This window comes from Chinchilla lanigera, unplaced genomic scaffold (genome assembly GCF_000276665.1).
Source record: "Chinchilla lanigera isolate Chin_1 unplaced genomic scaffold, ChiLan1.0 scaffold00038, whole genome shotgun sequence".
NCBI classification, from domain to species: Eukaryota; Metazoa; Chordata; class Mammalia; order Rodentia; family Chinchillidae; genus Chinchilla; species Chinchilla lanigera.
In genome coordinates this window covers 8210106-8225741 of record NW_004955439.1, presented here as the reverse complement: position 1 = coordinate 8225741, position 15636 = coordinate 8210106, and the positions used below count along the sequence as shown (strand labels likewise).

General features: G+C 34.9%; 1 pseudogene; it reads right to left on the bottom strand.

Annotated features, from left to right (window-relative positions):
• Positions 1 to 1558: 1558 nt before the first annotated feature.
• LOC102021709 lies at positions 1559 to 2539 on the bottom strand (annotated as a pseudogene).
• Positions 2540 to 15636: the final 13097 nt, after the last annotated feature.

The window sequence follows — 15636 nt, the reverse complement described above, 5'->3', positions numbered from 1 at the left end:
TCAGGTATTTTGTCTTAGCAACCAGAGAAAAATTTCTAGGAGATAAGGTAAGCACCCAATAAACAAATTAATAGTCAAAAGTCTCATCTCTGAACATTGCTTCTTTGAACACAAAGATATCAACATGTGAGGATTTAGGGAATATTCCAGATGCAAACTGTAGCACATATCAAATCAAGTAATACAAATGTTAAGGGGAATATGCATTAAGTTATTATTAATTTATTTATATTTCTAAGGTTTCTATTCTGTAGTTATAGAAGCATAGGCCTATACCGCATTGCTCTAATAAGATAAAACTATATTTGGATACATTTTATAAGGAAGATGGAGGGAACACTATAAGATATAAGACAAAGAAAGTTTCGTCTATTGAATTTTCAAATCATCTAACTTTACTTTGGGACAAAAGCTACAAATAATATTGGCCAGTTTTTAACAAAGTTTAACCTAAATGCTGCCAGGCTTATATTTTATGATGATTGCTATGAATATATTTACTTTCACCTTCTATCATCACCTTTAAGTGGTATCTTGTGTTAAATTAATAACTACCATTGATGACTGCATTGACTATTTGAGTTACAATTTTAAATCGTCATCAATGAGACTGGGCAAACAATTTGATCAAATTATACCTTTGAAAAAAAGCATCAGATAGGGTTGTACATAGTCTGTATATAGAAGATAAGAAGTATAATACTCTTGGTCTTATCTCCCAAAGCAATTTTGATCATAAATGTTTGTTGTTGCAGTGTATTATTATAGAAAGAAACATTGATCATCAATACAAAGACGTCCAGATATAAATAGGAACCTTTGCAGAGGGATAATTTTATATGCTGATACTATTAACCTTTAAGGGGTTACTGCACAAAAAAGGCTACCAGTTCAACTCATCTCATTACTCAATGGAAAGAAAACTTTAAAATACATTATAGAGGTTTTTGAACTATTTTCCTTCAAAAAGAATGGCACAATTTTAATTTAATTTCACAGAAAGATCTGTGGTTTAAAAATTATAGCTACCATATCTACTTCAAAAGAATCAATTGAGATGATATCTGCCTTTATTTTGGAAAAGTGAAAGGGGATTTATAAACTGAAAGTACTGTGCAAAGTAAGAATTTTTCATAATTATATGAACAATTCCTTATCTCATTCATTCTAAAAGTGTCCTGGTGAGGAAGTCTATATAAAATAAAAATGAGCTCACCCTGTATGCCTTCTCAACCAAAAATAATTTTCATTTCTCTAGTGATGAACTGATTAATTAAATAGTTTGAAATACTTTCAACAATGAATAGGCAAGTTGCTTTTCCTAGGTAAATGAGAGAATGTTCACACTGACATAGCTATTTTATAATTCATATTCCTGGCAAATAAACAAAACAAATCATTCCAGAAATACCCACTTCTTTGAGATTTATCTTCTTGGTCAACTCAGAGGCATACAGTATTAGCTTATACCTCAGAGTCAGCTTTTATTTCTTTGTGTGTATTTTATTCAGTTTTTTTATATGTATCAGTTATTTACTTAGGTTCTTAGTAAAAAAATTTAGGACACTAACTTGTGAGGGTTAATTCCATTTATCAGAGCAAAAATGGATCGCAGGTAGCCCCGGAGCTGAGCAACGGCTTTGATTTTTGGTAAAATCTGCCAGTCCACGGCTTTCTGATCGACCTTGCACTGCTCTGAAATCTGGTATTTGTCTTTCTCAGTGTTGAAGATCTCCCCCACCTGGTGTCTGGACTTCTGCAGCTTCTTCTTGAAGTAAGCATCAGTGAGGTGTTTGGGGATTTTTACGTTGCTGATATCAATTTTTGTGGAGGTGGCAATGACGAATTTCTGGTGTGCTCTACGCAGAGGAACGCGATTAAGGTTAAGAGGCCCAGCCACAAGCAGCAAGCCACTGGCCAACTGCTTCAGAACTATTCTCTTGCCTCTGTGGCGCCCATCCTCCGTGAGGATGAACAAGATGGTCCCAGGGTGATGCTGGCTCAAAACTTCCTCAAGTGCTGACTGAAGGGTTTCTTGCCGTGGCTCCACCGCTTGTGGGGCACATCTTCAGTAGGGTAATATCTAGGCATTTTTCGAAGCTTAACCACCGGGTACCACCATTCTTGTCACCACCTACTGGTTTTGTGACAGTAGCAAAAACCTTCTATTTCTTCTCAACCTTGGATTTAGCCACTGTGTACTTTCTCCCGTACAAAGCTTTTCTGGAATACATAGCAGATTGGGAGTCACCACCTACTGGTTTTGTGACAGTAGCAAAAACCTTCTATTTCTTCTCAACCTTGGATTTAGCCACTGTGTACTTTCTCCCGTACAAAGCTTTTCTGGAATACATAGCAGATTGGGAGTATATACTAATTCCTCTAACAAGGACCGGATTTCAGCTGCAGTGGGGCTGTCCCTTCTTGGACTTTTTAGCCTTTTTCACATTACCTTTTTACCAGGGCCAGCAACAGCAGCCTTCTTGGCTTCAGGTGTCTTCTCTTTAGTATCTGGCTTCTCAGCTTTTTCACCTGCCATCTTGCAAGATGGGAAATTTTATTCAATTTTTAAGTAAACATAAATGGTATAATACATATTTGGGTGCTTGGTAACCGTGATGTTACTGTCAACTACTATAAGCAGTACAGTTTTAGTTGCCAAATTCAACATGAAGAATAGAAAATAATATCCAGGGTTCTTAGATATTCATTTGATAAACTGAAATCTTCATTTTTTAACCAGTACTAAATATTTAAACTTCTTTTTGACTGAAGTGGAGTTTTGTTATTTTATTGCAGCAGAAAATTAAATTTTTAACAGTATGTTATTATGGTTTGGAACTAGTATGTCCCCCAAAGGCTCCTGTGTTGAAGGCTTGGTCCCTAGTGCAGCAATGTTCAGAGACAGGGTTTTTAGATGACTAGATCATGAGGGCACCAATCTTCTCAGTGGATTAACGCATTTGATGAGTTCTTTGCTAATGGCATACTGGAAGTTGCTAGAAAGTAGTTGAAGGCAATAGGTCACAGGAGGCATGCCCTGGAAGAACATAGTTTGTCTCTGGCCCCTTCCTCCCTTGTCTTTCTCTGCTTTTTGGATGCCATGAAATGAGCAGTATTCTCTGTTATACCCTCTTACCATGACGTTCTGTCTTGCCATGGGCCTACAGCAATACACCATGGACTGAAACCTTTGAAACCATTAGGTAAGATGAATCTTTTCTATTTGTAGTTGACTTTCTCAGTTATTTTGCCACAGTGACGCACTGCTGACCAACATATATGTTTTAAATGATAATTATGCTGTTGGAGAGGGTATTATAAAAATATTATAAACTTTTCAATGACAAACATTTAAATATTTACTCAGTTCTGAAGGCTAGGAAGATCAAGGGCAGATTGACTTTATTTCAGCTGAAAACCGTTTCCTTAATTTGCAGGGAATTTTATTGTTGCTGTTGTTGTTGTCATATAATTCCAAGAGAAAAAAAAAAACAGTGAGATGAAATTAGCTCACAGCTATCTTTTCTCATAAGGGGCTAATTTCACCCATCTTTGTGGTTCTACCTTCAGGACCTGAGTTTTCTCTAAGCCTCCCTCTCCTAATGCCATCACACTGAATTTACAGTTTACAGTTTCAACAAATGGATTTCAGAAAATACAAATATATATCAACAACAACTACTTATAAAATTTTAAATGCTATCAAGATGCAGCCTAGTTTAAGATATTGTTACTTGCCAGTTGCCTGACACTTAGTGATTTGCTTTTAATAAGAAATTTATGGTATATTGTGTTTGCCGTCAGATGATGAAAGACTGTGATTCTCTCTCTCTCTCTCTCTCTCTGTCTCTCTATTTCCCTCCCCCCTCCTCTGACATGGGCAGCTGTCGCCTTGTTAGTTTCCTGTGGAGAATACCATGTGGCAAGGAACCGAGGGAGGCCTCTGACTTCCAGCTAGGGAAGCACTCAGGTTTCTCAGTTCAACAACAGTTAAGAAACTCATCGCTACTGGAGCTTGGAAGTACGTCTTTCCCCAGTCAAATCTTCAGCTCAGATAAAACCTCCAACCATCAAATTAATTTAATGTTGTGAGAAACCCTGAAGCAAATAACTCCTTCAGAGAAGCTATGCCTAGATTTGTGACCCACATGTTGGAGGATATACTAGTTGATTTGGACTTTTATAATGAAATACCATAAACTGGGCATTAATGGATATAAATGTTACAAATTTATTTATCACTTTTCTCAGTTTTGGGAGGTTCAGTGCAAGGCATGAACACAATGGGTATCTGGCCAGGGTCCTCTTTCTTACAGATACTGCCTTTTTGCTTTGTTCTAACATGTTGGGAGGAATGAGGCTGCTTTCTGAGGTCTCATTTTTCAGAAAACTAATTCCATTCTTTTGTCTTTTTTTGAGACATGGTCTTGCTTTGTTGTTCAGGGTGGCCTTGAACTCACTATGTAGCCCAGGCTGGTCTTGAACTCATGGAAATCATCCTGCCCCTGACTCCTGAATGTTGGGATTATAGGCACACAGAACCACACTTGGCACTGATTCCATTTTTGAGGGCTTGTCTCTCACACCCTGATCAGTTTCCAAGTGCCCCACCTCCTGTCATTAACATGGATGTTAGGATTTCAACATATGAATTTGGAAAAACACAAAGATTCCCACTATGGCATCAGACAATAAATATATCTTGTTTTAAGCTACTAAATTTATACCTATTTATTATCTAATAATGTAAAACTAACACTTCACAGTAATTATAAATGGTATGTCAGAAAAAAGTATACTACTGGTCACAATAACTGTTACTAAGATAAGCTAATTGATGGGTAGAAGAAATAGCAAAGGGAGCTTACAAAGATACAATGGAAATGTAGAAAATAAAAGAATGGAAAAATATAGCAACTATTATACCCAGAAAATACTAAGAAAGACAGAGAAGAGAAAGAAAACTTCACCTAATCTTCTGTCAGATACTATATTAGACAAAATAAATTTATAATCAAGGTGGACCCTAAATAATAATAAAGGGAATAGTTTTTTTTTTTTTTTTTTTTTTTTTTTTTCTCTACACATAATTCTGTTGTTACCCAAGGTTTGAGAATTTATACTCTGGATTTTTTGGTTTTTCTCCGGTACCGGGAAGTGAACTCATGACCTTGCGCTTGCCAGGCAGGCGCTTTGCCGCTGAGCTAAATCCCCAGCCCCTAAAGGGAATAGTTTGAAAATTACAACAGACAAGAAAATAACATTATGTACAAAATAAGTAAAAGAAAAAATGATCAATATAACATGTAAGAGGTTTCAATATACAAAGAACACAGTAAATTAGTCACTGAAAGCTATCACCTAGAAGCTAGCCTGGTACTGACAGGTAGACCACAATGTTCTCCTGCTGATTGTAAACAATTTTATAGACCACCTACACCAGACAAAATTGCAATGCACCAATCATAAAATTGATCCAGCATGCCCCTCTCCTAGCTTGAATGAATGACCACTGTTTCTATATCAGTGTTTAGTTCCAATCTGTTTCTCCTGCTTTCAGGTAAAATTTTTCAGATACTTAACCATGAAACTGTCTATATTTTTAATATCATGCAATCATGAGCATATCCACTAGCCTTTCAATTCTTCCCCAGCCACCTAACACATGCTCAAATCCTATAGCACACCCTTCCTCACATGCTATTACTAAAGTACACATCATTTCCTCATAATATTTTGTTTTTTATTGCAATGAGTTTTATTTGACTATAGGTCTATACCCAGTGGTCTTTGAATGAGAGATGTCAACAATATCTTTCAAAATATAAAATCTATGGCTGACAATATTACTAATGGTACATTATTAAACAATTTAAACTTAGTAAGCAAAGTGGACAGAATATCTTTAGAAGTAGGGAAATCACAAATTGAAATAAAGAATGATTAGGGCATCTGAACTTTCTCATAAAAATTGAATCTAATATCATTGTTGGAAAACAATGTTAATGAGGTACTAAAATATGCTTCAGGATGTAATAAGTTTTAACTTGATCAATCTTATCTGCTTTCTTGTCTAACAAAGAAAATGCTGCTACTTTATAATTTTTCAAACCATGTTCTTAAACATACCACTTATGAGTTCAGTGCAAATCAACTAATTCTTGTGAGTTGCTGGAAGCTTGCAAGTTTGATTTTCCTTCTATTTTGCTTTAGCAACATCTTCTGTCATTCTACAGATGTTTTACCAAGAGATTAAACTATTTTTTCTACTTAAGGGAAAAATTCAAGTGAGATAAATTCTTTACAAGACTTAGATAAGTAACATACATTTGATTTTTCTAGACACTGGTATTTTTTTTATTTTAAAGAGAAAAAACATAAACAGTGAAACTGAAAAAAAAAAAAAAAAAAACCAGTGAAACTGAGTTTCCAAACAGTTTAGTACAACAGTTACAATACTTGACATAGTGCATGTTGTTGTCTTTGTGGTAATTAATCAGAGTACAAAATATAGGTATAGGGGCTGGGGATTTAGCTCAGCGGCAAAGCGCCTGCCTGGCAAGCGCAAGGTCATGAGTTCAGTTCCCGGTACCAGAGAAAAACCAAAAAGAAAAAAAAAACAAAACAAAAAAACAAAATATAGGTATTATATCTTGTCTAAATAATATCAGTACAAAATATTCTTCTCAAGGAACTAAGAGAAGCTGGTTGTGAAAGCATTTTTTTATATTTCTTGTTTGTTTGTTTGTTTTTGAACCAGGGATGAAACTCAGGACCTCACACTTGCCAGGCAGGTGGTGTGCCACTGAGCTATATCCCTACCTTGAAACCATCTTTTTAATAGCTTTTTCTAAATGTGTTCTCCACATTTTCCTAAACATTAAAAAAAATAAAATTGGGAGTTATCTAGTGAGATTTTTCCAATTATTTTTTTCTAAAGTTTATTTATCTATGTTTTTAACAAATAAGTCCACAAGTTTGCATATATGAAAATGCCACTATGAGATGTATCATTCCCTATAATTGATGCATACTGATGAAAAAGAATGTTTTTCTACATTAATTGATATCCTTAACATAAAATACAATCAGGTATGCTCTAAAATTAAATGGATTCCAAAAGATATCTGTTTTATACAAAATCAGTAACCGTACTTCAGAGAGTATAAAGAGAAATGTGGTTAGGAACATAATACTCAGCAACACTCATATAAAACATTTTAAAATGTTGATAAAAACAAGTGTACTATTTGCATATTAATTTATTGAAAACATAAGTAATAGAGTAAATATGATATTTTACCTACAAAAGACTAGCAGTGTTTGTTTCAAGGATTACAGTTTATGAATTTTCATGATATTATAGAAATGAAGTCTGAAAACATGGAAATTTCTAATACAAGATGTGAATGGATGGGGTTCAACACATACCGTGAGCTGAGGTAGCTGGTAGACATCTGTGTGTATACACATGTGTGTGCTATATGCTTCTACCCCACTGGGTTCAACTGGGTACAGATGTATTCTTAATCTAGTGTTTCTTACACATGAAATCATATACTAGGAAATGGGAAATTCTTCTCATGCTCAAATTGGCCCCCAATGTATTAGTCATATTGAAATAAATTTGTTTACATAACAGAAATTAAGGCAAAATGTAATACTTTTCTATTTCAAAATCATTAAGTTTGAAAGCTAATGAAAGACTCCATGTTTTGTTATATTTCCTAATTTTGCTTACTTGTATGACTCATTCTGCAGCAGAACAATTCTGATCTTTCCAAAATTTATTTAAGCTGTATAACACACTCAAGCTCAGGAATAAGGCTCTTTGTTGCTCCGATTTATTTGAACTTGAAACTCCTGCCTTTTCCAGCACATGTCTTTTATCCTCATAACAGTTCTAGTGAATGGTTCTTTCCACATAGATTGAACCATATCATAATGTCATTAAATTAAATAAGCATGCAACGGAAACATCCCAGGCAGGTGATAAACAATCGTCTAGTGGAGGAAAAGAAGGATGTTCCCTTTGAATGAGATGGATATTCATCTCCACTAATACAGAGAACTGAACACTAGCTGTAATATGATTTAATTCACTTATCATATACTGAAGATGGAACTTCGCAATGGACCTGTTGTGCGATCATCGCCAATGACAAGTACCATAGGTTAACTCCAGTGTAGGCAGCCTGTAGTTGTTGGTAAACATGACCAAAAAAGCTGAAATAATTTACATGCCTTTAACTGACCTTAGGATTCTTTTTTAAGAAAGAAGATGAGACAGTAACTGTCTTTAATTGTTTGATCAATCGTATATACTTATGTCTAATGGACTGAGCAATTTCATTGAAGATAACAGGTAATGTAGGAACCATTAGAAATTTTTATCATTTTGTCTTGAGGTCATGTATCATTTTTGTTGTTTTTGTGTTGTTTTGATTTTGTCTTCACTGTTGTTTTGTCAGGTTTTAATTTTTAAAAGAAAAAATGAAGATGAGAAGACCAGAAATAAGCATTTCCAAAATTTGGCAGTGATTTCTTTGAGTTTATTTCTATAAGCTTAATATTGTGAGAATTTTAAACTTAAGTTTAATCTCCTAGTTCTATTACTCAAAATTTAAACAGTGGAAAAACTTTGAAATGCGTGATACTTATAATCACTTATGGAGTACACTTTGCCCAGTCACTGCTTTAATTTACTGCTTCTCCACTAGTGTCCCATGATCGCAGAATGAAATTGAACTCTGTCTTCATTTACTGTGGAATTAGCTGGGTGAAAAATTAGTTCAGAATTTACTGCCACTAGCATGAAAATTGAGAAATGCCACTTTCAGATCATAAGGCCACTGGGAAATTATTATGTTCAAGTAATGTATCAACATATTTTGTACATTGCAATTTTACTATCTATAGTGGTTGATGCCACTGCTTTAAGGATGTGAATTTTAAAATTTAGTTTTAATTTCACAATATTTTCCAAAATTACATAATTATATTTTATAAACTCATTCTGGATTTATTTCATTGTTTAAAGTTTATCTTTAGATTTTGAGCTTTGTATCTTAGACAAATATGGTAACTTGATTTTATCAATATATAGTGCTCTAAACAAATTTTATCCATTTAAATTTAATTCAATCTTTGATCCTATTTTCTCTCTTGAGACTAAAATAACATTTCCAAAAGAGTAGAAAAGTTTAGTACCTTATGTAAGTACTATGCCCAAGTACTTTTTGTGACTATAAATAAGCTATGTAACACAATCTTCATTTGGAAAATTGTCACTTTAATCAAGAAAATACTGCTCTGCAATGAGAATGAAATTAGTGCCTTTCCTTAGAAAAATGCTATTGATTGTGTTTCATCTTTCAGCAATCACTTGGGTTTTTTTGTATTCATCTGGTATTTGATGCCAAAATTGTCCCCTATCACTTCGTGGTCATTTAAATGATCTAAGAATGAGATGCTAGGAGACAGGCAATAAAAAAGTACAAGAGCAAAAGACACTTTAAAACTCAACCGCTACAGAAAACTTAGGTTCACAATATTTCAGATATACTGAAGTTTAACAAAACAAAAAATCTGTTTTTGCAAGCTTTCTTAATTAAAATTCCGTGAGACAAAAAAAATAACTGATAAAGTAACCTAAGAAATAAGGGATGACAACTTGATTTTCTTCAGACAATTATGATGAATGCTAATTAGACTGCACACTGCAAATGAGGTAATATAACAAAATCAGGATTTTACATGTAAAAGATAAAGGAGATACTGAAAGAATCAAATAATGAATGTGAACCAGTTGTCTTTTTTCTCCTTAAGATTAAATTTTAATTAAGAATTAGAGCTATAAGTATAATCCTAAGTAGCTATCCTCCATAATATTAAGTAGGCTTCTAAGAAAATGTATTCCTATAAAGTAGAAAAAGTAAACTTTGAAAAATGGAAAATGGAGGAACTAGTTATAAAATAAAATAAAACAGAACAAAACAAATGAAACGTTGGTAATCTGTTTGAATTTCTGATTATATTACCTTATTTCACATATGTTTGTCCGAAAAATGACATCCACGGGGACTATGTCTCAACTGCATTTTGCAACAAACTTGATTAATGGCTAAAGTATTTTCTGTCATTCCAAGAAAGCAGATATCATTTTTATCTCAATGCTTGAGACTATGAAAGACTAAATACTGCTATTTCAACCTGCTTTACCAGGGAGTATGAGCATTTTATGAACAATTTTTCCTAAGGAAAACATTAATCATCTCCATACATGAGGGGTAAAGCCATCTTGGGAGGCAGTGAATTAGTATGGGAAAATATCAAATTTAAATTAATGGATCAGTTTCTTGGCCTGTCCACTGGTTTTGCTTGATGATATGTTAATAACAATGTGTGTATAGTGGCTCTAGTATTTGGGCTAAACCTGCCTTTGAATTCGGCTCCAGTTTTTTCTTTGTCTTTAATGTCACAGTTGAAAAGGTCTCTGTTAATAACATACCTACTTTCTTTCAACATCTTGTAAAATTCCTGGAGAAACTGCACATGAGCTACCCTTAACTTTAAGTAAATTATAATGACATTTTAAAGATGTTGTCTAGTAGTAATTATTAAGAATAAATTCCTTACTTCTTTATTCTTTCTTTGAAAAATGTGGTTATGGAATAGATAACTTAAGACATTGGCTTTCGAGCTGGACATACAAGTTTTAAATGTTAACTTTGGGGGCAAACCACCTAGCCTGTCTCTATTTTTCAGGGAAAGTTGAGGTTAGTGTAAGGATTAAATGGTCTGATTCTTAAAAAAGTGTTTAGAAAAATATTTGATTCTAATTCAGCATTCAAAAAGTGCTAATTATCCTAAACTTGATTTATAAAATAGATTTATAGAATATTACTTTGAATGAGAAAGATATGCCATATACCAATTACATGTGACTTACTTAATAAGATTGCCACTTTTGCATATGATTGACGTCTCACATATAAAAAACGTATACCTCCAAGAGTGCAAGGATTTTTTTCATGATTACCAGTATTATGAAGTACCATATTATACAATAAAGACATTTGGGAAAATATTAGATTATGTTCTGTGAGAAACATGTGATATAGTTAAAGCAGATGGTTGCTCTAATATTTTTAGGTAGAATAGCTGCAATTTTGTCCTAGTAATAAACAGATACTTTGTGGCTTATAGGAACTATATCACATCAGCAGGACTTAAATCTGAATTTTAAAAAATTCTTCCCTCCAAGGCCCCATGTAGGTGCTCAGTGATGTTGCTTTGAAAGTTAGGTATGGGAATCTGCCAGCCTTTATCCTCAGCTGTTCAACAGAACTTGTAGGCTGCCTGCCGACAAATCCTCTACCATTGGCTGCTGGTCCATTGAAGGCCAGTTTTTCATGGAGGGCCAGGAAGGCCTCCCTGTGCAATACCATTGGAATCAAAATGAATAAGCTCCCATTGGGTATTTGCAGTAAAAATAGATTTAAACTTTGAAAAACACATCAGTTGTGTTTTATTTCAACAAGTCAGGTGAAATATGGTCAGCACTTCTAAGTCTTCATAATGAATATTAGTGTTTTGAGAATAAATTCTAATTGGCTCAAATTATTCTCTACTAATTCTACTGAATTTTATACATGTAAACCCTACATGATTATGATTTTTAATAACCATACAGTCAAATTTCATTTGATAGAAAGCCTTTTTAACCCAGTGCTGAATGATATTTTCTAACATTAAATACTTAAAAGTAGCCTACAATTTCAGCCTTTCCAGTGGACAGCTATCAAAATATACCCAATAGGTTTAACTTCACCCTCTTTTATTTTGTTATGTGAAGTTGTTGGAATGGTTAAATGAGATAATTCACAGCACACAACAATCCTTGGATTATAATTAATGTTCAACAAAAGGTAGATATTACATTTATGATAGGGACTATGTTGCTGGTGATGATTTTCAGAAAATATTGAAGAGTTTTATTTTTTGATCTTTTGTAACATAGGGAAGAAAAATCATCTAAAATTCAGGAGACGTGATTACATTCATGCCTCTAGGGTATCTGAATTAACCAAGAGGAAAGATTAAGCCTGGAATGAAAAGCACAAGATTTCTATTGAACAAATAACATCCAGAGTTATTACTCAAGGCAAAAGAGTTGAGTGAGGTGATCAAGAATATTGAGTGACTGCCTTGTAAAGAAAGCTAAGAATTCTCATAGACGCAGAAGAAAAATAGAAGACCCTATTATCAGAGAAACTAAGGCAAAAAACTTCATAATTACAAGAAGATTAAGGTGCCTGGTGGTGAGAGCATCTCATGAGAGGCAAGACTGAGAGGAAGTCCTTGGATATGACAATATGACACCTGAATGTCTCAAGACCCAGTATTAGTGGATACGGAAGAATAAAGATATAATTTAGTTGGAACTGAGTGGTAAACGCAAAGCATAAAAAAGAAGACAATAACCATCATCAGCTTCAGAACATCCTTCCTGGTAGTCATATTTTGTATGTGACAGAGCCAAAGCACAGAGAGAATAATTTATTTACCCTAAATTATGGGTCTTGAATAGTGGAACTAGTATTGAAATTCTGTTCTTTTCGAGGCCATTGAAATCACAACCCTCATTCATACATTCGATTTGTAATAAATGTTAACAGAATTAATTTACTGAGATACACTGAAAAATATATGCATTTCTCTTGACTTATAGATGAAATTCTTTTCTAGTGGGTTAGAAATGAACTCTGTTAGAAAATGAGTGACTTTCAAGGGGAGAAATTGTTCTAGTATCTGTTCAACATCATACTTGGCCAAAGATAAATAATTCGAGGATTGTTTTGCTGTGAGTGCCACACTGAAGGAAGAAAACTTCAGTTGACAAAAAAGTTAACATCACTGGCCAAAGAAAACTGCTTCTGTAATTCTTCACATTGTAACATGGCTTTGAATTTGTCCCTTGATGTGCTTATTGCAATTAAGTTGCACCTGTTGGTTGGAAGGGGATCATAAAAGCAATTACTTCCAGAATGTGTTCATCCCCACCCTTCTCTAGATAAGAAAGTAGTTGTTTATCCAATCACAGTAATTAAGATGATAGGATAATTTCCCGAGAATTGATCCCAGAGATTATATGACTCAATCTCACAGACATTTTAGCAGAATCATTCATTGGGAAAACTGTTTCGAAATGTCTGTAATTCATCAAGAGTTTGTCAGAACACATATACCCATAAGACTTTTTCATTCCCAGGAATCATAACTGACCTTGTAGTATACCGTATTGTCACGCTGGGGAAAATGAAATGGGTACCTTCTCTTTTCTCAAAAAGTGTTGTAGGGGTCATTTTCACTAAATATGTACTGCTGTCTTTGAAGTATTTGGGTCTTTTCCACTCTTAACAGAAAAAAAGAAGACTCCCAGAGAGACACGTTAATGTGTAACAGACTGTGTTATTAAATGATATGGGGAAAACCAAAGCAAGGTGAGAAAGTCAGAAGCATATGGGGGGGAAGGAATGAACGAGGTAGGTGAGGATAATATCCAGTGTGCCTCTGAGACAACCATCCAGATGAAAAGGGAGAAGAAAATAAGGTGTCTTCTGAGAAGCCTTATGAGTTCATTCTTCAGGACATAATTTTTCAAGTCAGGTCATACATTTAAAATTAAGCCAATCATCTTACCCACATTTTTAACTGTATTCCTCCCTAGTATAGGAAGCAAGTTGTAATCCAGCCAAGGAAGGCAATATGGTAGGTATGTTTAATTAGCAGAGGGACTTCAAAGTACATGCAACAGAATGAATCTAAACAGAATAAAGGAGGAAATGGAGATATGAAGGGGGTCAGAGTTGGTGAGAAGATGGCAAAATTAATCCAGTGTACTTGATTCAGCCAAGTTCACAAACTATTGGAGTCCGAGATAATAAACTAGAAAAAGAAAACATTGCATTGTTTAGTATTTCATTGCAGATGGAGTACAACTACTGGTTATAGCATAGCCTTTGATATGAAGTTGGGATGGCAGGCAAGATTATTATAGTAGAAACTGTCAAGCATGGAGACTCTGGTGGAGTGGTGGCAAACCTGTGGCGTGTGTGCCACAGTGGGCTGTTTGTATCAGTGAAATCTCTCTAAGGTTCACCTCCATTGTTCTCGGGTTTTGGATGCATTATCCAGAATGATGAAATAATTTTGAACAGAGTTGGACAAAAAAATTAAAATTTTAACAAAATGAGGTTCTGGCTGGGTCTATAAATTGAACAAATTCTGTATAAACTGTTGGATTGGGCATCAAGCAGGAGTCTAGAGGGTGAAGTGTGTATGTTTAGGTCTGAGTCAGACCAGAGGCTGCATTCTTGTCCTGACAGTAACCTGTAACCAAGGACTTCAGTCCCCTTGGCATTTCTATGGTCTACTTGGCACGAAGTGAAGCCAAATTTCTAAGTCACCTTGGTTCATGTAACTTTCTGTGACAATTTTTCATATGTCCATGGAAATACCCATACATATTTTAATATAAATATGTGAACATGTCCTCAAATGCGGGCACATGGACAAATTGAAAATGTCTTCCACATTATTCCTTAGCCCTCCTGTGGGCTTCACTGTAAAACACTTCTTGCATTTCAGGAGAAAAAATCAGTCTGGGATCTAATAGGCACTTTTTTACCCAGAGCCTTCATAATTTGCTACATTTCCAATGTAATTGTTCACTTTTATTTTGCATTTTGGTAAAGGTTCTCACTATATGAGTGACTTTCTTGTGTGTGAAGGCAATACTCTCTGCCTTAGAGATACAGTGTTGGTATCTGAAGCACATATGTACAGGAAAATCAGTGGTCAGGATGCCTTTGTTTTTGCCTTGGTCAGTTTTCCTGCTAAGGATACCTTGAGAATTGTCCTCCATAGTGGAAACCTAACTGTGAGCTGAATTTGTGTATTTCGACAATGGGTGTCCTAAAAAGGAAAGGAGGACAGATTTCTCAAACTCTAGAAGGTGAAGCTTTCTTGCTCCAAATCCCATCATGGGGGAAACATTTCCTCAGGGACCAAAGGGCATCCCTGTGAGAACAGGCAAAGGGAAGTATGGGAGGGCAAACTCCACTGGCATCAGGTTTTGTTCCATTTGAAATGTTAAACTTTCTTTGGTTAAAATTCCTCGTGGTTCAGTTCCATCTTTCAGGAGTTCCAGGTAATCATTTTCAGGGTGGGTTTGTGGTAGCCTCTCTCTATGGAAAGTCCGGCCCTTGTCTCATACCTTTTTGTCCTGGCACCTCTACTTAATTCACTATGTGCTTGACGAGGTTTCCCACTTCAACAAATGAGGACTCAAAACCATGACAGCTCTGAGATCCACTCCACTTACAGCAATAGCAGCCTAGTTGCTATTTGGACAGACCTTGCACCATAAATCTCTTTTTTTTTTTCAGCAAAACCTCCAGACTCTGTCTAACTTCAATGAGTGTTATGTGTGACCACATTTGCACAGAGCAAAGATTCAGAATTCTTCAAATGTCCCCATCTAGATCTTTGAAATTCTTGTGCTGCCAGGTTCCTATACATCTACAACTTGATCTGCTTTTTCCAATTACCTCAGTGCCACTAACTCCA